Here is a 25,063-nt window from a genome sequence, read left to right as displayed (position 1 = left end):
CGTCAATCCCACGTATGCATTCGTGCCGGACCCTGATGGCCGGGAATTCGCAGTGTCACTCCGGGATCTGGCTCTCTGCCCAACCAGTCCCATGGACCCAATCGAGGGTGGGACATGTATCAATGATGCCGATACCCCGCGCTCCTCTGAGGATGATGCTCTACCTGGGACGTCAAGTGATCTGCCAGCTATTCTGCCTGATCAACCCAGGGAACAGAGTGCTCCCCGCAGGATGGCCACCCGAAGCCAGGACGCTGGTCAGTCCCAGACTACTGGGCAGGGTGAAGCCAGCTCTGCGCCTGTGGGGGCCCGCACCCGGAGCCACGATCTCCCCAGTCCCCCTCAGGTCGATTAAGGCGACACGGATTCTGCCTGCCTGCTGGTACGAACGAAGCGACCCAGGGATCAAAACACGGTCCGAGGAGACGTGCCTTCCGGCCACCAACAGATGTCCAAACGCACCCGGAGCCACGATCTCCCCAGTCCCTCTCGGGTCGATCAAAGCGATACGGTCTCTGCCAGCCCGCTGGTATGAACTAAGCGACCCAGGGACCAAAACACGGTCCGAGGAGACATGCCTTCCGGCCACCGACGGAGATCCAAACGGCTGCGTCTATTCTTAGTCCGAACTAGTGAAGGATAACTAGACTTCCATGTTGTGAAACAGTCGATTAAAGCCTTGTTTAATACTCTGACCAAATGCCTAGTAGTTTTCTTACGTCAATCACTAAAACAGATTATCTTGTCATTTTTCTCATTGTTGTTTGTGGGAGCTGTAAGGGGTTTCTCTCTCTGAGGTCGCAGAGGTTTCTCTAGCCAGAGGCCTCTCTCTCTCTTTTGCACAGTAAACCTTGAGTGGTTCGACCCACTCACCCCTTAGATTCTAGACACTGGACATAAGTGCAGGAACTACAGAATCACAGAATCACAGAAACCCCACAGTGCAGATAGAGGCCATTTCGGCCCATCGAGCCTGCACCGACACATATCCCACCCGATCCCCGTAACCCCTACACCAACACATATCCCACCCTATCCCCGTAACCCCATGTATTTAATCCCCCTAACACTAAGGGTCAATTTATCATAGCCAATCAACCTAACCCACACATCTTTGGAATGTGGGAGGAAACCGGAGCACCCGGAGGAAACCCACGCAAACACGGGGAGAATGTGCAAACTCCACACAGACAGTCGCCCGAGGCCGGCAATGCAGAGAAGACTCTGATAGACCAAGTTTAATGAATCAAAATGGAATTTTATTGCATATGGAAAAACAAATCAAATGCAAGCAAATGAGAGGGTACATGGGAGGGAAAACAAATCAAAACAATACAGTTCTAGCTAAAATAGATACAAGCATATTATACTTTACAAAAGTCATCATGAAATGGGGAAACACACGGAACATCGAGGGACAACAACTCATGTTAATTATACCCAAAATGCCCATCCCCTTAAACCTATCTAGATCCGATTATGAAGGGCCAGAAACATGCTCACCAATCCAGTTGGAAAAGTATAGAGTTTTGAAACAGGCCTGCGTTTTGATCCCCTCAGGCGTCCTGTTTCCTCGTGGTCAGTGGAACCACAGCGGGCTGCGCCACACCTCACTCTCTCTCCCGAGGCGAAGGTCACGGACAGGCTGGACACTGACGGGCCTGGATGTCAGCGGAGATCATCTACTTGACCACGGTTGGAAGCCCCTAGCTGGCTTTCATATAGGTTTCTTCAGTAGTTTTACTACCTCCTGTTTCGTCAACGGCCCGGGGTTGGTCGATGATCTCCCGATGTTTTACCCCGGGGCGGGATGTCGGCTCGAACCGTCTTCTTCTCCGAACTCCAGCTGCTATCGAAGGTAACGGCTATTACCGAAGATCCCACGAAGATGATGAAGAAAGGAACCTCTCTCTTCCCAATATCTAAGATGACGCTTTTCGCTACCCCCGGTGTCTCCAATTATACTTCTCAGAAGAAGCCTCTATCTCCCGCCAAATCAAGGTTAGTCTTTGTTTAACTTTTGGCGGGCTTATGGCACAGCGGGGTAGTTATTATATTTAAACTGCTTTCGGGATGGCCGGTGATGACCATCTCTGGTCTGGAATGACCTGGTAATGTTTTAATGTCTCCTTGATGTCTTTAACGGGTCCTTTATGCGTTCTTTATGAATATGGAACTGTTCCCCTTTGTCTGGGTAAACATTTAGATGGCCTTTATCTACAGGCCGATCTGACTGGATCTGCAGCCAATCTTTATGTATGTGTGGGTGTCTGGTTTCGTTCTCTCAGAAACGGCTTCCAGAACTTACTGTGGGTTGAATCCACAATGGCTGTCTGGGGACTGCAGGAACCATTTTAAAGTGTTCAATAAGTCAGTCACGGGGTCTGGTGGCCATTTTGTGTGTCCCTTTTCTGGGCTTCTTTTAAAACAGTCTTTTAAAAATCAAGGCCTCTTCTGCCAGAGGACCCTTATAATACAATATTCATTTTGCGAATTCTACAGTCCCCCCTGATGATACTATAACTTGCTTGAAGTATCATAATTCTGGGTGAGCAAAATTTTCTGACCTTCCGTAATTAAGCCATCCCCTATAATTACCTATCTATGACCCCACGACACATGTATTTCCCATTTCAGAAAACCTACAGTGTACATTAAGCATCTATAGATGGCAATACATTGGATTTAAAATCTGACACACTCATTCCCAGGCGTGGAGGGGGGCCTAATACCCCTACACCACCTGGTCCATACACATTATCATTTATTAACAACAATTCGCTTAACGAGTTTCAATAATAAAAATAAAGTACACACAAAATTACACATGACCAAACATAAACATAGAGGAGGGAGGGAAACTTTAACATTATACATAGCAGCAAAAATCTAAACGGGTGTCTCTTCTTCTACCCGCACATAATGCTCTCTCCATTCTCCTCTGTTCTCATACTTCTGCGAAAGTCTGACCTTTTTACAGTGTACAAACAGTAAATAAACCACAATAAAAACCTGACACACTACAAGGGCATGAGAGGTTATCCTAATCCAAGAAGGGACTTCTATATTAGTGAACAGGTCCCAACACGTTGGGGTTACTATATCCAATATGCTTGCCCCTATCTCTAAAGTCTTCTGCTCCAGTGTGTAAAAATGTTTCTGTGAAACCACAACGGCTTTTAATATCCAAAATGTGCAACGAATCGTTGCAGATCAGTGAAATTCTCTTTAACAGTGATGTGAACAGTGGAAGATTCAGGAATGGGGACAATTCGCTCTTGGGCCACTTGAACTTCTGCCTTGGGCTTGAAGCAGAAACTGCTGTCACTCACCAGACACCAGCCGTGCTGTCCATGTTGGTAGTGGGGCGCTGCAGTGGTGACACAGTATGTCCCACCTCCTATATATGCCACCTGCGGGGGCACATGGCCTTGTGCCATTGTCTCCATGGTGCAATTTATAGGCTTCGCGCCAGCAGTTCTGAACCCGCTCTGTGGTTTCGAATAGGCATTCAAGTGCTGGGGACACAGGATGATGTGTGCTCCCCGGCTCCGGCACCCCGAGAGGTCGGTACCCGTCATTGCATGCTCCCATCGAATGACGTAAGGTGGGACCGCTGTATAGCGAATGTGTGCACCCCCCTGAATGACTCCAATGTTCTCCACCCTGTATACCGGGGCGGGTCTAGCTGTCTTTCCCATCACCGGCATTCTTACCACTATACCCATAATGGTGTGATTAGACCGTCCACAGTCCACTGGGACTGGGTAGGCCTCTGAAGCTAGTCTGAGCTGGCACGGACTTAATGCATTCTCAAAAGGGTGGAGGGCTGCGAGGTGCTTGTTGCTGATCCAGGAGGGGACTAAACCTTGTTTTAAATCCTCCAGATTACTGCGGCCCTCGCCCAGTAACCACGCCCCGTACAGTACGCAAGCTTCGTTCTGCGCAGCCTGATCGGACGCATTCTGATCCTCCCTGATGAGAGCATTTACCGTTTTCGCGTGTTTCTCCAACTCAGCTATAATTTCTTTTAAGTGTAGTGTCATGGCCTGGTCCTCATGTAACTCAGAACCCACTACCTTGTTCTCGTCAGTCAGTATCTTTCGTAACTGTGTTTTAAAACCATTAATCTGGGTCTGCAGCTCCACGTCATCCAGCGTGTTGATGACGGAAGTCCCTGTGTTAAAAGCTGTGAAAATATCATTTACTGCACCCCTTCTTTGTCTCCCTATCCTGTCCAAGACCTCATGTGGCGTGGTGTACAATTCGATCTGTCTACATCAGCAAAGTCGAATTCGTAAAACTGCCTGAACATGTTTGTTAACAGCACCTGGTACAATTGCTCCGTTTCCTTGGGGCACCACTCTGGCAATCGCACCTCGGTGAGGTTTAAAATCACCGAGGCCACCGCGTAGTGCACCCCTTGGTACAGCACCTGACCTGTGGGTACTAATACCAATCCGTTCCCGGGTCCCTTGGTAGTGGTGGGGCACCCTTCCTTGCGGGCTTTGGCTACCAGAATCGTGGGCAGGGGCTTGCAGGGGCGGGTGATGAGCTCAGTGGCGTTTACCGGGATCTGAGAGTATGGGACTCCGCACGCCCATGTGCTGACGTCCCACCTCATTCCTTTCCCAGCATCCTGCCACTGCCTTTGGAAAAAGATGGAGACGCCTGTGGGGCAGGCGCGTTCTGAACCCCACATACAGATGTAAATCCCCTCATCTGGTTCCCACCATTTGTCCCAACAGACACTCAACCCCCCTTGAGTCCCCGTAATAGTCCGATGGGTATTGTTACCCAGTCTCTCCCACTCAACCGTGGAGTTCTTCATGGTCTTACTCAGCTTCCGAAGCCACCACCAGTGGTTCAAAGGAACATGTCCATGACAAACCAGGCAAATCTTCTTCCCGACAGTGACGCTGACTCTGGGTGCGATGACCCTCACTTGGGGCACATCAAGGAAGTCTCCCGGTACGCAAACCCGGACTGGCTGGAGTATTCCGTAGAGTTCGACTCCAGCCATCCTGGCCACCTCCCTTCGTGGAAATAGGTGGCTGTCTCCTCAGTGCCCCGCGCGCCCGACCCATCGGTCGCGATGGGGGCTGTGCTCCCCGAGCACCCGTAGATCGTGGAGTCCTTGGTGCGGCCCCGATAGGCCCAGCTCCACCCGATCACCGCGAACACGACGAGAATCCCGCATCTTTCTGGTTCCTGTAACAAAATTAAACGATATAGCCAGGCTCCCGAGAGATTCTGGCTTAGGTGAAGGCATGATCGGGCCTTTCGACCTTGATCCAAAACAACACACATGGGCAGATTCCAAAACTACTTATAACACTAATCACTTTAATATTTACACACCTTAAACTTAATTAAACTTAAACTTAACTTATGTACAGCGCCGCCCGTCCCTGGGCGGCTTACCTAATCCCTGATTGGACTGTAGCTTGCCGTTCCTTGTGGTGGGGCTGCACTGACTTGTGGCTTGGGTTCCCCGCAGCCTTTTGCTGTCAATTGGGGACTGCGTTTTTCCAGGGATTTCTCAAGTCTGCGTTTACTGAAGGTGGGGGAATCTGGCCAAGGTTTTACCGGCTGAGGCATTCGAGCCGACCTGCGATGAGGTACTTTGGGCGTGGCTCTCTTAGCGAGTGGACCTTCGGTTGGGACTTTAGCCCTCACAGCCCGTGGCACCTCCACGGCTACCGGCTTCGGCTCCCTTCCCTCAGGCTCTGCCCCTTTGGGATTTGGGTCTGTGGCAGATGACTCCTCCTCACCTGTCCCTACAGGTGGAGGATCCCCGCCCCCAATTTCTACCTCCCCTAAGCTTGAGTCGAGGGCGGGACCTCCGTCTTCCGACTCCACCTCCTCCAGAATCGTGTCGAGGGCGGGGCCTTGCTGTTTGGGCTCCCCCCCGATGGCATTCGGATCAGGAGGAGGGCCTTGGTCTTCGGGCTCCTCCTCGACCGAGTCCCAGGCCAGTGGGGAAAGCTCCCAGGTGGGCGGTGTAATGATCAGTAACCTGTCATTCTGGAATGGTACACTAGGTGGTGCTGTATGTATATAAGAGTGGGCTACCCACAATGCACTAGGCTACCCACAAGGCAGCAGTCAAGATGGAAGCCTGCACACAGAAGCACACATGCGGAATCTCTACAGATGCTGTACCTAGAGAACGTGTACTGAATAAATGTCTAGCTAGAAGCTAGCTGTTCATAATAAGAATGTCTAGTTATTAATGAACATAATAGGCGGGACAGATTCTCCCTCCAGGCAGGCTGCGGTTCCAGCCTGTGTGGTCTGTGACTTATTGCATGCCTCAGGCTGAGGATTTTCACCTTCAGACCTGGCCTCAGTTGTTGGCTCCTTTGCACCCGGCTTAAACAGTTTGCACCGGTTGATGTGAAACCATTTATTGCGTCGGGGTACCTTCGCTACGTGACTGGCGGGGATTGGTGGATCTTGCACCGATTCCTGTCTATCCTGGTCTGTGTCTCTCTCGCCAGCGCGGAGGGTCAGACCCAAGAATTTTACTTTCCGCTGGCCGACCCGTGCTTTCGTTGGGTGGACATTGGCATCCTCTATCCCTTTCACACTCGCACCCGTTCCCCAGAGACAGTGATTTCTCAGGTCCATGAGGATCCCGTGGGCTACCAAGAAATCAGACCCAAGGACTCCCGTTCCACCCCCCCGCCTCCCACTTCATTAGTGTACACTTCCATGTAGTGCGGAGTGGTCCTAAATGAATGGAGAGGGGAATGGAATGTGCGCCAGCCTGTTCTTCGCCCGTGAAGCCCGACAGAATATATGGAACCCCGGTGGACAGAGGTGAGGCGGTGGGGTTATCTGCGTGGATCACGGTGCATGATGCCCCGTATCCAGCAAATAGATCACTTTCACCTCCTCCACCTCCATCTCCACGAGGGGTCGCCTCCATACATCATATCGCAGCACACACAGGTAGATGGGCTGCGCCGGCTCTCGTCATTTGGGCACAGGAGTCGGGGTTTCGGGAACGACAAGACCAGTGGTGACGGCTATCTTCCCCTGCCCCGGTCATAAGAGACCGCATTGTCTCTAAAATTGATTCTATCGCAGCGGGATCCATAGCTGCACCGGCTCCCTTTGCTGGGACAGGAGCTGCGGCTTGTGTTTGGGTTGGTGCTGGAGCGGCGGTCTGGGCTTGGGTTTGGGCTGCGGGAGATTTTCCCTTATTATCCTTCCACGGATTTTTACAGTCCTTGCGCCAATGTCCATCCTTCCCACACCCGTAGCAATTGAGCTTGGCTTGGGCAGGGCGATTCCCTTCCTGACACCACTCCTTCTTACTTGGGGCTGCGGGTTTTGCCTCATGCACTTTTCCCTTAGAGGGAGGTGCCTCCTGACCTCTACAATTTTTGTATGCTACGGTGAGCTGGCGGAGCACCATTTCCTCCGTGACACCGGGACCTTGGGGGTCAAACCAGGACCTAGCTAAAGCCTGTATCTGTGGCAAGCTGTTAGCAACCAAGCAACGGAGCCAATGAATCCGCTGTTCGGCGCTCATTCCAACCCGTTCAGGTATGCCCGGACAACTGCGTCGATACACTGGCCACAGCCTTTCTGCGAAAACCCGCGGGGGTTCTCCAGCTAGCTGCACAGCCCCTTCCACCCATTGGAATGAATTACTGTCGTCCACTCCCATAACTTCCAAGACCTCATCTCTGAGATCCGTATACCCTTTCCGCCCCCTCTTACTCTCGTCTGAGAGGCACTGAAGGATTGTGCTATCCAGGGAGAAGAGCAGCATCTTTGCCTGTTCAAGATCATCACAATCATTGATGGCGGCTGTCTCCTCTATCTCCTTGAAATGAACTGATGGATCTCCCTTTACTGTGAGTCTTGGGAGGTGGCTCACCATGGATCTCAGTTGTGGGGCAGCGTAGGGCACCACGATCTGGTTCACGTGGGGTCCGGCATCGCCATTTGCGGCGTTGGGACCGAACCTCTGGTGCTGAGTCGGACACATTGGTGCCGGCTCCGGCTGTGCTACCAGGGGTTGTTCCTCCTCCTGTACCATCTCGGCTATCCTTTCTTCCACCACCCTTTTTTTCGGGCCAAGCCTCACTATAGCTTGGCGGGGCTGAGGGTTCAGTGGCTGGTGCCACAACTACTTCGCAAGGAACCGGATGTTTGGATTCCTGCAAAAAGTCAATCTGACTTGCTTTCGGGCTTACGAGGCACACCATGGCCTTAACCAGGGCCATTCTCATGTCCTCTATGGTCTTTTGGCAGGGGCCATGGTCTGCGCTCTCAAACCCATGTTCAAGGGATAGCTTGTAAGCTGCCTTGACTTCCACTACTCTCTCCTCCTGCGCTCTTAGCTGCTGTGCGAGGCGGGCGTTTTTCTCCCGTATTCTCGCTTCATGGATCTTTGCCTCAGTAACCTGGCATTCCAGATACTCTATTCTAGCCTGATGTTGGCTGGCTACAACTTGGCATTCCTGATTCAGCGCGTGAAGCGCTGTGATGAGTTTTTCCCCACCCATGGCCTTTTCCTCTATCTCTGCTGCCTGGGCAGTGATTTTGGCTGCCTGTGCTGCAACGACCCGGTCCAAAATCTGGACCTGTTTCTTGTAGCACATCAGCCACACTGCCTTTTCCACTGACTTCTTATGCTCTTTGCTCTCTGTCCACCTGATGGCTGCGTCTACCGGACGCTCATCCAGTAAGAGATCGGAAATCCACTGCTTAGTGAGATTTACCTTACCAAAGACATAATCCGCGATCCTCTCATCCATTGCATTTCGACCATTCAAACCTGGGTCTACTACATTGCAATCCTGCTGCCAGTGTCCTGCTGCGGTCACCATTTTCTGTAAGGGGTTTCTCTCTCTGAGGTCGCAGAGGTTTCTCTCGCCAGAGGCCTCTCTCTCTCTTTTGCACAGTAAACCTTGAGTGGTTCGACCCACTCGCCCCTTAGATTCTAGACACTGGACTTAAGTGCAGGAACTACAATGCAGAGAAGACTCTGATAGACCAAGTTTAATGAATCAAAATGGAATTTTATTGCGTATGGAAAAACAAACCAAATGCAAGCAAATGAGAGGGTACATGGGAGGGAAAACAAATCAAAACAATACAGTACTAGCTAAAATAGATACAGGCATATTATACTTTACAAAAGTCATCATGAAATGGGAAAACACACAGAACATCGAGGGACAACAACTCATGTTAATTATACCCAAAATGCCCATCCCCTTAAACCTATCGAGATCCGATTATGAAGGGCCAGAAACATGCTCACCAATCCAGTTGGAAAAGTATAGAGTTTTGAAACAGGTCTGCGTTTTGATCCCCTCAGGCGTCCTGTTTCCTCGTGGTCAGTGGAACCACAGCGGGCTGCGCCACACCTCACTTTCTCTCTCTCCCGAGGTGAAGGTCACGGACAGGCTGGACACTGACGGGCCTGGATGTCGGCGGAGATCATCTGCTTGACCACGGTTGGAAGCCCCTAGCCGGCTTTCATATAGGTTTCTTCAGTAGTTTTACTACCTCCCGTTTCATCAACGGCCCGGGGTAAGAACATAAGAACATAAGAACATAAGAAATAGGAGCAGGAGTAGGCCAATCGGCCCCTCGAGCCTGCTCCGCCATTCAATAAGATCATGGCTGATCTGATCCTAACCGCCAATCCACTATCACAGAACCATCTCCTGAATCTAACAGAATTAGACACACGAAATAGGAGCAGGATCAGGCTACACGGCCCCCGGGCCTGCTCCGCTACCCACAGGGCCATGACCGATCCGAACCTAGACTCATGTCCAAATTCCTGCCCGCTCCCCGTAACCCTTAATTCCCTTTACTTCTAGGAAACTGTCTATTTCTGTTTTACATTTATGTAATGATGTAGCTTCTACAGCTTTTTGGGGCAGCATATTCCATGGACCTACCACCCTCTGAGTGAAGTAGTTCCTCCTCATCTCAGTTTTGAAAAAGCAGCCCCTTATTCTAAGACTATGCCCCCTAGTTCTAGTTTCACCCATCATCGAGAACATCCTCCCCGCATCCACCCGATCCAACCCCTTCACAATCTTATATGTTTCAATAAGATTGCCTCTCATTCTTCTGAACTCCAATGAGTAGAGTCCCAATCTACTCAACCTCTCCTCATATGTCCATCCCCTCATCCCCGGGATTAACCGAGTGAACCTTCTTTGTACTGACTCGAGAGCAAGTATGTCCTTTCTTAAGTATGGACACCAAAACTGTACGCAGTATTCCAGGTGCGGTCTCACCAATACCTTGTACAACTGAAGCAATACCTCCCTATTTTTATATTCTATCCCCCTAGCAATGAAAGCCAACATTCCATTGGCCTTGTTAATCACTTGCTGCACTTGCATACTAACCTTTTGAGTTTCGTGCACCAGGACCCCCAGATCCCTTTGTACTTCAGTACTTTCCAGTTTCTTGCCATTAAGATAATAACTTGCTCTACGATTTTTCCTGCCAAAGTGCATAACCTCACACTTTCCAGTATTGTATTCCATCTGCCAAATCTCTGCCCACTTACTTAGCCTGTCTATGTCCCCTTGCAGGTTTTTTATGTCCTCCTCACTCACTACTTTCCCTCCCATCTTAGTATCATCTGCAAACTTTGATATGTTACACTCGGTCCCCTCCTCCAAATCGTTAATATAGATTGTAATAAGTTGGGGACCCAGCACTGACCCCTGCGGAACACCACTAGTTACTGATTGCCAGTCTGAGAATGAACCATTTATCCCAACTCTCTGCCTTCTGTTAGATAGCCAATCCTCTATCCATGCCAGAATATTACCCCAATCCCGTGATTTTTTATCTTAAGCAATAATCTTTTGTGTGGCACCTTGTCAAATGCCTTTTGGAAGTCTAAATACACTACGTCCACTGGTTCCCCTTTATCCACCCTATATGTTACTTCCTCAAAGAACTCCAGCAAATTTGTCAAACATGACTTCCCCTTCATAAAACCATGCTGACTTTGTCCTATTAAATTATGATTATTCAAATGTCCTGTTACTGTCTCCTTAATAATGGACTCCAATATTTTACCTACCACAGATGTTAGGCTAACCCGTCTATAGTTTCCAGCCTTCTGTCTACTGCCCTTTTTAAATAAGGGCGTTACATTGGCAGTTTTCCAGTCTGCCGGGACCTTTGCCGAGTCCAGGGAGTTTTGGAAAATTATTACCAATGCATCCACAATCCCTACCGCCACTTCCCTCAAGACGCTAGGATGTAAGCCATCAGGTCCAGGTGATTTATCCGCCTTGAGTCCCATTATTTTACCGAGTACCACTTCCTTAGTGATTTTGATCGTGTTTAGCTCCTCCCCCCCCTTTAGCCCCCTGTTTGTCCAGTGTTGGGATATTCTTAGTGTCCTCTACTGTAAAGACTGATACAAAATATTCATTCAGTGTTTTTGCCATCTCCATATTTCCCACCATTAATTTCCCGGTCTCATCCTCTAAGGGACCAACATTTACTTTAGCCACCCTTTTTCTTTTTATATAACTATAAAAACTCTTACTATCTGTTTTTATATTTTTTGCTAATTTACTTTCATAATCTATCTTCCCTTTCTTAATCAATCTTTTTGTTATTTTTTGCTGTCTTTTAAAGTTTTCCCAATCCTCTATCCTCCCACTAGATTTGGCTATCTTATATGCCCTTGTTTTTAGTCGAATACTATCCTTAATTTCTTTACTTAGCCATGGATGGCTGTCTTTTCTTTTACACCCTTTTCTTCTCAGTGGAATATATTTTTTTTGGAAGTTGTAAAATAACTCCTTAAATGTACACCACTGATCATGTATCGTCTTACCCTTTAATCTATTTTCCCAATCCACTCTACTCAATTCTGCTCTCATACCTTCATAGTCTCCTTTATTTAAGCTTAGCATGCTTGTTTGAGATCCAACCTTCTCACCCTCTAATTGAATATGGAATTCAATCATGTTATGGTCACTCATTCCAAGGGGATCCTTTACTAGGACATTTTTAATTAATCCTGTTTCGTTACACAGGACCAGATCTAAGGTTGCTTGCCCCCTGGTCGGTTCAGTTACATACTGCTCAAGAAACCCATCCCTAATACACTCAATGAACTCATCCTCAAGGCAGCCCTGCCCAATTTGATTTGTCCAATTAATATGATAGTTAAAATCCCCCATAATTATAGATGTTCCCTTATTACAAGCCTCAACTATTTCCTGATTGATACTCCGTCCAACAGAGTTGCCACTGTTCGGAGGCCTATAGACTACGCCCACTAGTGTTTTTTTCCCCTTATTATTCCTTACCTCCACCCAAACTGTTTCATTATCCTGATCTTTTGGCCCAATATCATTTCTCTGTATTACAGTGATTCCTTCCTTTATTAACATAGCCACCCCACCTCCCCTTCCTTCCTGCCTGTCCTTCCTGATCCTTAAATATCCTGGTATGTTTAATTCCCAGGCATTGTCACCCTGCAGCCATGTTTCTGTAATGGCCACAAGATCATACCCATATGTAGTTATTTGTGCCATTAACTCGTCTATTTTGTTACGAATGCTACGTGCATTCAGATAGAGAACCTTCAAAGATGTTTTGTAACACTTAGTTCCTGCTTTTGCCCTTTTTATTACTTTACCTTTTACTCCATACCTTCTGCCCCTTCCTGAGACGCTCTGGTTTTCAATTTCCCCACTGCTACCTAAGTCTATGACCTTCTCTGTTGTCATTTTTATTATTTGCTCTCTAGGAACCTCCCCCCCACTAGTTAGTTTAAAGCCCTCTCTACAGCCCTAGTTATACGATCCGCCAGGACTCTAGTCCCAGCACTGGCCAAGTGAAGCCCGTCCCAACGGAACAGCTCCCTCCTGCCCCAGTACTGGTGCCAGTGTCCCAGGAAGCAAAACCCATTTCTCCCACACCAGTCTTTGAGCCACGCATTTAACTCTCTAATTTTATTTGTCCTAGCCAAATTCGCTCGTGGCTCAGGTAGATTATTACCCTTGTCATTCTGCTTTTTAATTTGGCCTCTAGCTGCTCAAACTCCCTCAGCAGAACCTCCTTCCTTGTCCTATCTATGTCGTTGGTACCAACATGGACCACGACAACTGGATCCTCCCCCTCCCACTCCAAGTTTCTCTCCAGTCCAGAGGAGATGTCCTTAACCCTGGCACCGGGCAGGCAACACAGCCTTCGGGACTCTCACTCTCGGCTGCAAAGAACTCTATCTATCCCCCTAACGATATTATCCCCTACCACTACAACATTTCTTTTAACTCCCCCCACTTGAATGGCCCCCCGCTCCACGGTGCTGTGGCCAGGTTGCTCATCCTCCCCGCAGTCCCTGTTCCCAACCTCACAGGGAGTAAGAGCCTCGAACCTGTTGGACAAGAGCAAGGGCTGCGGCTCCTCCAACACTACCTCCTGGATCCCCGTACCTACCTCACTTCTAGTCACACCATCCTGACCCTGGCCACGGACTACATCTGAATTAATTAATCTAATTGGTGTGAATACCTCGTGATACACAGAGTCCAGGTAACTCTCCCCCTCCCTGATGTGTCTCAGTGTTTGAAGCTCGGACTCCATCTCTTCAACACGGAGCCGGAATTCCTCGAGCAGCCAACACTTACTGCAAATGTGATCACCGTGAGCATCAATGGTGTCCACCAGCTCCCACATATTGCAGCAGCAACGCATCACCTGATCTCCCATTCTATGTAATTAATTAAATTTATTAATATTATTCTTAAATACCCTCTGCCCCGATTCTAGATGGTGAATATCACACCTTAGAAACTATAAACCAAAGAGATTAAGCTTCAAAAGGGAGAAATACTCACCAACCAATCACTTACCCGCTTTCTGGTGACGTCACACTTGGATTACTTTTTACCTCTCTCCTTCCCTCCGAGACTGGAGACTGGTACACCTTACCTGGTCTCTGGGGCCTTTTATAGCCCCGCTCTGCTGCTCGAGATTCCCGCCGACGCTGTGAGGCCTTACCTGGTCTCTGGAGCCTTTTATACCCCGCTCTGCTGCTCGAGATTCCCGCCGACGCTGTGAGGCCTTACCTGGTCTCTGGAGCCTTTTATACCCCGCTCTGCTGCTCGAGATTCCCGCCGACGCTGTGAGGCCTTACCTGGTCTCTGGGGCCTTTTATAGCCCCGCTCTGCCGCTCGAGATTCCCGCCGACGCTGTGAGGCCTTACCTGGTCTCTGGGGCCTTTTATAGCCCCGCTCTGCCGCTCAGGATTCCCGCCGACGCTGTGAGGCCTTACCTGGTCTCTGGGGCTTTTATAGTCCCGCTCTGCCGCTCGAGATTCCCGCCGACGCTGTGAGGCCTTACCTGGTCTCTGGGGCTTTTATAGCCCCGCTCTGCCGCTCAGGATTCCCGCCGACGCTGTGAGGCCTTACCTGGTCTCTGGAGCCTTTTATAGCCCCGCTCTGCCGCTCGAGATTCCCGCCGACGCTGTGAGGCCTTACCTGGTCTCTGGGGCCTTTTATAGCCCCGCTCTGCCGCTCGAGATTCCCGCCGACGCTGTGAGGCCTTACCTGGTCTCTGGGGCTTTTATAGCCCCGCTCTGCCGCTCGAGATTCCCGCCGACGCTGTGAGGCCTTACCTGGTCTCTGGAGCCTTTTATAGCCCCGCTCTGCCGCTCGAGATTCCCGCCGACGCTGTGAGGCCTTACCTGGTCTCTGGGGCCTTTTATAGCCCCGCTCTGCCGCTCAGGATTCCCGCCGACGCTGTGAGGCCTTACCTGGTCTCTGGGGCTTTTATAGTCCCGCTCTGCCGCTCGAGATTCCCGCCGACGCTGTGAGGCCTTACCTGGTCTCTGGGGCTTTTATAGTCCCGCTCTGCCGCTCGAGATTCCCGCCGACGCTGTGAGGCCTTACCTGGTCTCTGGAGCCTTTTATAGCCCCGCTCTGCCGCTCGAGATTCCCGCCGACGCTGTGAGGCCTTACCTGGTCTCTGGGGCCTTTTATAGCCCCGCTCTGCCGCTCAGGATTCCCGCTGACGCTGTGAGGCCTTACCTGGTCTCTGGAGCCTTTTATAGCCCCGCTCTGCCGCTCGAGATTCCCGCCGACGCTGTGAGGCCTTACCTGGTCTCTGGGGCCTTTTATAGCCCCGCTCTGCCGCTCAGGATTCCCGCCGACGCTGTGAGGCCTTACCTGGTCTCTGGAGCCTTTTATAGCCCCGCTCTGCTGCTCGAGATTCCCGCCGACGCTGTGAGGCCTTACCTGGTCTCTGGGGCTTTTATAGTCCCGCTCTGCTGCTCGAGATTCCCGCTGACGCTGTGAGGCCTTACCTGGTCTCTGGGGCTTTTATAGCCCCGCTCTGCCGCTCAGGATTCCCGTCGATGATCTCCCGATGTTTTACCCCGGGGCGGGATGTTGGCTCGAACCGTCTTCTTCTCCGAACTCCAGCTGCTATCGAAGGTAACGGCTATTACCGAAGATCCCACGAAGATGATGAAGAAAGGAACCTCTCTCTTCCCAATATCTAAGATGATGCTTTTCGCTACCCCCGGTGTCTCCAATTATACTTCTCAGAAGAAGCTTCTATCTCCCGCCAAATCAAGGTTAGTCTTTTTTAACTTTTGGCGGGCTTATGGCACAGCGGGGTAGTTATTATATTTAAACTGCTTTCGGGATGGCCGGTGATGACCATCTCTGGTCTGGAATGACCTGGTAATGTTTTAATGTCTCCTTGATGTCTTTAACGGGTCCTTTATGCGTTCTTTATGCATATGGAACTGTTCCCCTTTGTCTGGGTAAACATTTAGATGGCCTTTATCTACAGGCCGATCTGACTGGATCTGCAGCCAATCTTTATGTATGTGTGGGTGTCTGGTTTCGTTCTCTCAGAAACGGCTTCCAGAACTCACTGTGGGTTGAATCCACAATGGCTATCTGGGGACTGCAGGAACCATTTTAAAGTGTTCAATAAGTCAGTCACGGGGTCTGGTGGCCATTTTGTGTGTCCCTTTTCTGGGCTTCTTTTAAAACAGTCTTTTAAAAATCAAGGCCTCTTCTGCCAGAGGACCCTTATAATATAATATTAATTTTGTGAATTCTACAGAGCTTGCTGTGCATGAATTGGTTACCGGCTTTCTCTACCTTACAACAGTGACTACAAAAGTACTTCATTGGCTGTAAAGTGCTTTGGGACATTTTGAGGTGGTGAAAGGCGCTATATAAATGCAAAAGCACAGAGCTGGGTGAATCACTAAACGGAGTGTGTTGCCAAACAAAGTGAAGATGGGAATTTAGTGAGAGTGGGAATTAGGTGCAGATGCGGGAAGAAGGGGCTAAGTAATTTGTAATTTAAACCAAGAGTTTTCTTTTAAGGGGTAACAGTAAGATCTAAGGGCATAAAATTAAGTTGAGGACACCAATACTAAAGGAATCCGAATTGCATTAAATAAAAATCTGGTGTACATAAATAATAAATAATACATAGGGGTTACGTGGATACTAAACTAAAACATATATATAATAACATAAGTAGTTAGACTTTTATGTAAATTGATGGGACAGCTGAAACCCGTTGCCTGCGGAATTGGTTAAGCCACCGGGTTTACCCCCTCATCCAAGACGCCGACACGTACCTGGCCGCCTGCGACATCTTAAAGGCGCATTACCAGCAGCCTACGAATGAGGTGTATGCTAGGCATCTGCTCGCTACTCGCGCACAGCGACCTGGGGAATCGGTGGAGGAGTTCCTAGGCACCCTGAAAATGCTTGGCAAAGACTGCAAGTGCCAAGATGTAAAAGCCGCAGTGTACACTGACGAGCTTGTTCGCGATGCCTTTATCACAGGCCTCAGCTCCACTTACATCCGGCAGAGACTGCTGGAAAAAACGGGATTGGACCTGAAACAGGCTGCGGACACCGCGCGATCCCTGGATGTGGCCCAGAGAAACTCGGACGCCTACTCTTCAGCCCGCGCCGTCCATGCCGCCACGTGTGCACCAAGGGCGCCGCCATCTTGGAAGGCATCTTCCCCGCCCGGCAGCCCGACACCGTCGGGGCCCCGCTCTCCCCCCAGAAGCCCTACGACAGCCGCGACGCGTCGGGGACCCAACTGCTACTTCTGCGGGCAGCCAAAGCACACCAGAAACCTGTGCCCGGCGAAAGGCACCACCTGCTTTAAGTGCGGTAAGAAGGGGCACTTCGGGAAGGTGTGCAGAGGGAACCCCGCCGGAAAACCCGCCACTGCCGCGTGTGCGCCGTGGGAGCGGCCATCTTGGACGCCATCTTGCCCGACCTCGTGGGGTCCGCCATCTCATGAGCAGACAGCGTGGACGCCATCTTGTCTCGATCAGGGCCCTACAGTGGCATCGGTCACAGTGGACCAGATCAGGCCGCACCCGCTATCCAAATCAATGGTGGACATCGAGGTAAACGGGTGCCGGGTTAAATGTTTAATTGACAGTGGAAGCACGGAGAGTTTTATCCACCCTGAACTGGCACAACAACTCTCCCTAAAGGTGGTCCCTACTCAGGGTACCATCTCTATGGCTGATAAAACCCAGACATCGACCATTCTGGGTTACTGCACGGTACAATTGTCCGTTAACGGAACTGTATATGATCATTTTAAAGTATTAATCATGAAGAATCTATGTGCGAGCGTGATCTTGGGCCTGGATTTCCAGTGCAACCACCAAAGCATCACGCTCAAGTACGGTAGGTCCCAGCCGCCCCTCACAGTGTGCGGTCTGGCTACCCTGAAGGTAAAGCCGCCTTCGCTATTCGCGAACCTTACCCCTAACTGCCGGCCAATAGCGACCAAAAGCAGGAGGTACAGCTGGGAGGACAGGCGGTTTATCGCGACCGAGGTAGACAGGCTCCTGAAAGAGCGCATTATTGAACGCAGCAACAGCCCGTGGCACGCCCAAGTGGTAGTGGTAAGGGGTAGCGAGAAGAAACGGATGGTGATCGACTATAGCCAAACGATCAACAGGTACACCCAACTAGACGCCTACCCGCTACCCCGCATATCAGAAATGGTGAACCAAATCGCCCAATACCGGGTGTTCTCCACCATCGACCTCAAGTCAGCGTACCACCAGCTCCCTATCAGACCAGAGGACTGCCCGTACACCGCCTTCGAGGCGAACGGACGCCTCTACCAATTCCTCAGAGTCCCCTTTGGGGTGACGAATGGGGTCTCGGTCTTCCAGAGGGAGATGGACCGCATGGTCGATGACCACCACTTGCAGGCAACCTTCCCCTACCTCGACAACGTCACCATCTGCGGTCACAACCAGCAGGATCACGACTCGAACCTCGAGAGGTTCCTGAAAACCGCACAAAAACTCAACCTCACCTACAACGAGGACAAGTGCGTTTTCAACACCACGCCTCTCTGCATACTAGGCAGCGTGGTGGAGAATGGGGAAATCGGACCAGACCCCGACCGATTGCGCCCCCTACGGGAGCTGCCCCTGCCCAACACTCCCAAAGCCCTGAAAAGGTGCCTGGGGTTATTTTCTTATTATTCCCAATGGGTCCCCAACTACTCCGACAAAGCCCGCCCCCTCTTGAAAGCATCCTCTTTTCCACTCTCTGCTGAGGCCCACGCCGCCTTCAAAAGCATTAAGCAGGATATTGAGCGGGCCACGCTACAGGCAGTGGACGAGAACACTCCCTTTCAAGTGGAAAGTGATGCGTCTGACTTTGCCTTGGCGGCCACCCTCAACCAGACGGGGCGGCCCGTAGCTTTCTTCTCGAGGACCCTCCAAGGGCCCGAGATCAGGCACTCCTCCGTAGAAAAGGAGGCCCAAGCCATCGTGGAGGCAGTGCGCCACTGGCGCCACTACCTAGCCGGCAAACGCTTCACCCTACTTACCGACCAGCGGTCGGTAGCGTTTATGTTCAATAATAAACAGAGGGGGAAGATTAAAAATGATAAGATTCTTAGGTGGCGGATCGAGCTCTCCACCTTCGAGTATGACATCATTTACCAGCCAGGGGCCCTTAACGAATCCCCTGACGCTCTCTCACGAGGGATGTGTGCCAGCGCCACCGGGGATCGGCTACAGACCCTCCACAACGATCTCTGCCACCCAGGGGTCATGCGGCTGTTCCACTTCATAAAGTCCCGTAACTTACCCTACTCGATTGAGGAAGTTCGGTCTCTGACCAGGAACTGCCGCACTTGCGCTGAGTGCAAGCCTCGGTTCTACCGCCCAGATAGAGCCCACTTAATCAAAGCTACACGGCCCTTTGAGCGGCTCAGCTTAGATTTCAAGGGCCCCCTCCCGTCAGTCGACCGCAATGTTTACTTCCTGAACATTGTGGACGAATACTCCCGTTTCCCATTCGCCTTCCCCTGCCCAGACATGACCAGCGCCACGGTCATTAAATGCCTCAACAGCCTGTTCTGCCTGTTCGGTATGCCGAGCTACATCCATACGGATAGGGGGGCGTCCTTCATGAGTGAAGAGTTATGCCAGTACATGCTGTCCAGGGGGATCGCCACGAGCCGTACCACAAGCTACAACCCCCGGGGTAACGGTCAAGTGGAGCGAGAGAACGGGACAGAATGGAAAGCAGTCACTCTAGCTCTAAGGACCAAGGGCCTCCCTATCTCCCGCTGGCAGGAAGTCCTCTCAGATGTGCTCCATTCGATACGGTCGCTATTGTGTACTGCCACTAATGCCACGCCTCATGAACGAATGTTTGTCTTTCCCCGGAAATCCACCTCAGGCGTATCCATGCCGTCATGGCTCTCCACCCCAGGTCCGGTATTCGTGCGAAGGCATGTGAGGGGCCACAAGACGGACCCTCTCGTGGAGCCAGTGCACCTACTCCACGCCAACCCCCAATACGCGTATGTCCAGCACGCCGACGGAAGGGAGGACACCGTGTCCATAAAAGACGTCGCCCCAGCCGGTAACGACAACAACCACGGCAATAGCAACAACAACGATCACAGCAACTCTTACCCACCCACTACTCTTTCATCACCCCCGGAAGAACATCGACCAACGGCACCCCCACCAACTACCCCTTCAACAACCCTGGCGGCACCCCCAGCAGAGACCCAGGAGGCCACCGGGGACACCCAGCCGACACCCGAGACACCACAACAGCCACGTCGGTCGCAGAGGACTATCAAACCCCCGAGCAGACTAAATCTATAGAAGGGGTGAATGTGATGAAATATTCCATTCATCACTGCCTGTGACTGTGGTTGGTTTCAGGTTTCAGTTCCCTTACCTCAGTTCCGTCTCCTCACCATTGTATTGTATATTGTAATGTATTGTGTGTAGGGCTCCGCCCATACCTGGCCCCTATGTAAGCAAGCTCAGTCTGGCCTCATATCCAGTACTGCAGACCTCCAGATGGAAGATACCTCTCTCCACTGCGTGTTACCTTCTAAGTTAATAAAAGCCTTGTTTTGTTTCGCTAACATCGAGTCTCGGAATTATTGAGGCACATCAAACATTTTGCAGGGGAAAGGGGAACATCCAGAAGTTGTGGTCTATCTTGGAACCATTAACATAGGTAGGAAAAGGGTTGGGGTCCTACAGGTAGAGTTTCAGGAGGTAGGGAGGAAATTAAAAAGCAGGACCTCAAAGGTAGTAATCTCTGGATTACTCCCAGTGCCACGTGTTAGTGTGTATAGGAGCAGTAAGATAGGACAGGTTAACGCATGGCTGGAGAAATGATGCAGGAGGGAGGGCTTCAGATTCCTGGCACATTGGGACCAGTTCTGGGGCAGGGGTACCTATACAAGATGGATGGGTGGGTCCTCAACAGGGCTGGGACTAATGTCCTTGCAGTGAGGTTAACTAGTGCTGTAGGAGAGGGTTTAAATTAATTTGGCAGGGGGAGAGACACCAGGATGAAGCATTAGAGAGGAGATACAAGGTGCACAGAGGACTGGGAGAGACAAACAGCATTAGTAGTTCAGAAATAGGAGGGATCAGACGGGGGAAATGTGAGGCAGACTAAGATGGGTTTGGAGTGCATGTGCGTAAATGCGCGGAGCGTTGTAAATAAGGTTGGTGAGCTGCAGGCTCAATAAACCACATGGGATTATGATATAATGGCAGTAACGGAAATCTGGCTCAAACAAGGGGAGGAATGGGCACTTAATATTTTTGGCTACAATGTATTCAGGAAACATAGCGAAGGAAAAAAAGGAGGGGGGTTGGCAGTATTGATCAAAGGTACTGTTACAGCACTAAAAAGGAATGATGGACTTGAGGGTTTAAAGACAGAATCTATTTGGTTAGAATTGAGGAACAATAGAGGAGCTATTACACTGCTGGATGTATACTGTAGTCCACCAAATAGTGGTAAAGAGATAGAGGAGCAAATTTGCAGGCAAATTGGAGATAGATTCAAGAACTTCAGAGAAGTGATAATGGGGGACATCAATTATCCCAATATATAGACTGGTAAAATAACAATGTAAAGGGCAAAGAAGGGAGGAATTTCTGAAATGTGTATAAGAGAACTTCCTTGATTAGTATGTTTCCAGACCAACGAGGAAGGAAGCAGTGCTGGATCTAGTTTTGCGGAATGAAGTGGGGCAAGTGGAGCATGTTTCAGTGGGAGAGCATTGGGGGACAGTGATCATAATATCATTAGGTTTAGAGTAGTTATGGAAAAGGACAAGGAACAATCAAATGTGCAAATACTTAACTGGAGGAGGGCTAAATACAATGAGTTGAAAAGGGATCTGGCCCAAGTGGTTTGGAATCAAAGACTGGCAGGTAAAACAGTAAATGAGTAATGGGAGGGGTTCAAAGAGGAAATAGTTTGGGTACAGACTAGATACATTCCCATGAGGGGGAAAGGAAGGGCATCCAAAGCTAGAGCTCCATGGATGACTAAAGATACAGGGGGAAAAATTCGGTTGGTTTGTGCCTCCCGTTAGCGCCTTAAGAGGGCGCTAATGGGGCGCAAAGCAACTAGCGCCCATGCGAGGCGATGTTTGCGCCGCTCACGAAATTGACTAGAATTTTGCGGCGGCGCTAAACACTACCGCCACGATCTCGTGCGCCCGCAGATCACGACGTCAGTCGAGCGTGCAATGCCCCGGTAGCGCTCCGGACCGGATATTGAGTGGCGCCCCCTGTCTTACCGCCTGCCGCTAGCAACGACAGGTTGAGGGGAGCGTTTTGCAGTCGGGAAGGGACTGGGGGAGCGCTATTTAAAGGTGTCCGCTTCCTGCCTTTTTTGTCAGCGAAAGTTTTGCACCACGCATTCTGAGTGAGAGAGAGAGACTGCAGGAGATATTCAAAGCTGTGTGAAGGAGTTTTGGGTACTGAGCAGCACCTTGCAGGTTCTTTCTGATTTGATCGTCCTTGCATCGATTTAGAAGAGACTATGGGGGCTGCACTCTGAACTCTTTCCCTGGGCCTCTCCATTGTTCTTTCCAACAGATTTGATGTACAGGCCTCTCCAGGCCAAGATTCAAGGCTGCAATGAGCAAGGTGTGGATGGAGAGCAAGATCGACCCTCCCCTTTAAGAACTGGCCAGCGCCAGTGTGTCTGTGTTCCATCGCTGACTGACATCACATGAGCTTCGTCAGCGCTCTGAGGTGTGTAGCGCCTGATTTAGTGCGCCAATCACCTCCAGGGGCAATAAAAGCCAAGTTTGCAATCGGAGGTGATAATTAGTGCCAGGCGCTAAACTTTGTGCCCGGCCGATAATCGCACCTCAAACAGGGCAATACTGAATTTCTCCCCCATATTGGGCTAGAAATTCGGTGCATTTGTGACTCCCATTAGCGCTTCCGGGGGCGCTAACGGGGCGCAAACGACTTTTTCAGCAGGGGTTTAGTGGCGGCGGTAACCGGTAATGCCCTGCTCCACTCTGGGGGCGGGAACAGAGCGGCAGGAAGCTCGCGGGGTGGTAAGTAAAGGTGGGGCAGTGGGTGGGGAAAAAAAAAATTGGCCGACTTACTTGTCGCGGCCCGTTGCATCTTTCAGCGCGGGGTCCGTGCCGCGACCTGGTAGCCCAGCACCGCTCTTGAGTCCCGGGCTGCTGGCACAGCACCTCGCTCCCCGATGGTCCAGGTAGGGCCCTGCAGAGTTGTGGGTTTGAGCCTTCCCCTTCAATGAGGGAAAGAGCCCTTCCATGCGGCAGCGCCACGTGGCCCAGTGTGCAGCGCTGCAGAATGCACCGCCCCGATATTCGGGGTTAGCGCTTTAAGAAGGAAGTGGAGCGCTTGAATTAGTGCTCCACCTCCCTCTTGGGGCGCTAAAACTGAATTTAGTGATCACCGATGCTATTTTTCACCGGGCATTAAATTTAGCACCCAGGTGATGTAAGGGTCGCTAACAAATTTTTCCCCAAGGTACTTAAAAGTGCTCAAAGTAGAAAGATCACCCGGTCCGGATGGGATACATCCTAGGTTGCTGAGGAAGTAAGGGGGAAACTTGCAGAGGTTCTGGCCACAATCCTAATAGGACTGGTGGCAGAGGACTGGAGGATTGCAATATTTACACCCCTGTTCAATAAAGGGGAGAGGGATCAACCCGACAATGACCTGCCAGTCAGCCTAATGTTGGTGGTGGGGAAACTTTTAGAGAAAATAATCTGTGACAAAATTAATTGTCACTTGGAAAAATATGGGTTACTAAATGGGGGTTTTCAGGAGCAGCTTCAGGTCCCCGGACAGGTCTAGGGACATCCTGCAATACTTCTTGGAAAGGGTTGCGAGAAATGTTCCCACTAAGCTGCGCGGCTGCGCAACTGTCTGGAGGCCCCGCGCAGACTGGGACTGGCTGTTCAAATGGGAGATGGGCTGCGCAGCCCGTTGAAGGGATTGCGACCTGAAAACAAAATTAGGGGGAGCATTGGTTGCGAAGATTCCTGTCGTCCACTGTGCTCTGCACAATCTTGGTCTGAGGAAAGGTTGGAACCTGATCTATCGGGGGGAGACGTGCGTCCAAGCAAAAGATCCTGAGCTGTGGGTGCCGGTGCCAAGGGGCATTGCGCGATTGCTAGCGGCATCGCTTCGAGTGGGCAGGCAGTCTGAGGGCAGCTTGTGGCAGGAGTTTCCACCGACTGAGCGCCCCCACAATGTCCGAAGGTGAGAAAAGCGTCACGCTGTATGTGAGGGCAGAAACTGCTTTATTACAACCCTAAATTTCAAAACAGTGCAGTTCCCGTATTCTTTGAAAAGAGTTTTTATTGCTAAGCTCGGTTTGCATTATTCAAAATTATTTACAATTAGAAAGAAAGGCATGCATTTATATAGCGCCTTTCATGACCACCAGACGTCTCAAAGCACTTTACAGCTTTTGAAGTGGAGTCACTGTTGTAATGTGGGAAACACGGCAGTCAATTTGTGCACAGCAAAGTCCCACAAACAGCAATGTGATAACGACCAGATAATCTGTTTTTGTTATGTTGATTGAGGGATAAATATTGGCCAGGACACCGGGGATAACTCCTCTGCTCTTCTTCGAAATAGGGCCATGGAATCTTTTATGTCCACCTAAGAGATCAGGGCCTAGAAATTCACTTTGGGGCGGCCAGCTCACTCGCGCCCAAAAGTTAGCGCTGGGCGGGGAGCCATTAGCGATCGTCAGATATTCAGTGTTTGCGCCCCAATTTGGAACCGGGCACTATACCAGGGTGTGCCCGCCTCCGCTTGGGGCGCGGACACTGAATTTCAGCGCTCTTGGCGCCGCTGCGCCAGCCGCTGCGGAGCGGCAGGCTGCGGTACTGCAGGCCTCCTCCTTCTCTTAAGGGGGAGCTGCCTGCAACGGGGAGATCGGCGCTGGAGAGTGCCGGCAAATGAGCCCGGCACCACGGAGACGTGCTGGGTTCGCGGAAAGCAGCCGGCAATGCCGCGGGGGGGGGGGGGCGGTGGAGGAGGCCGGGGAAGGAGGTGCGGGCAGGCGGCCGCCGAAAAAGCGGCCGGCCACACCTTCCCCTTTAAAGCGCCCCACTAAGGCTACAGCACGGCCCCGTTTTCTGGTCACTGTTTACGGCCGCTTCGGAGGAGGCGGCCGCTACTAAATATGGGGATCGGGCCGGTTTCGGGGCGGAACCGGGGCACTGC

General features: G+C 50.9%; 1 long non-coding RNA gene across 1 annotated transcript; it reads right to left on the bottom strand.

The window, feature by feature from the left end:
• Positions 1-1,237: 1,237 nt before the first annotated feature.
• On the bottom strand, positions 1,238-10,793 carry LOC147124182 (uncharacterized). Its single transcript, XR_015077750.1, has 2 exons — positions 9,287-10,793; positions 1,238-5,211 (listed from the first exon to the last, which is right to left on the bottom strand). It is a non-coding gene; the product is annotated as an uncharacterized LOC147124182 (long non-coding RNA).
• Positions 10,794-25,063: the final 14,270 nt, after the last annotated feature.

This window comes from Somniosus microcephalus, chromosome 1, assembly GCF_052327205.1.
Source record: "Somniosus microcephalus isolate GS21.2 chromosome 1, FLI_Smic_1.0, whole genome shotgun sequence".
Lineage (NCBI taxonomy): Eukaryota > Metazoa > Chordata > Chondrichthyes > Squaliformes > Somniosidae > Somniosus > Somniosus microcephalus.
This window is presented reverse-complemented; position numbering and strand designations above follow the sequence as displayed.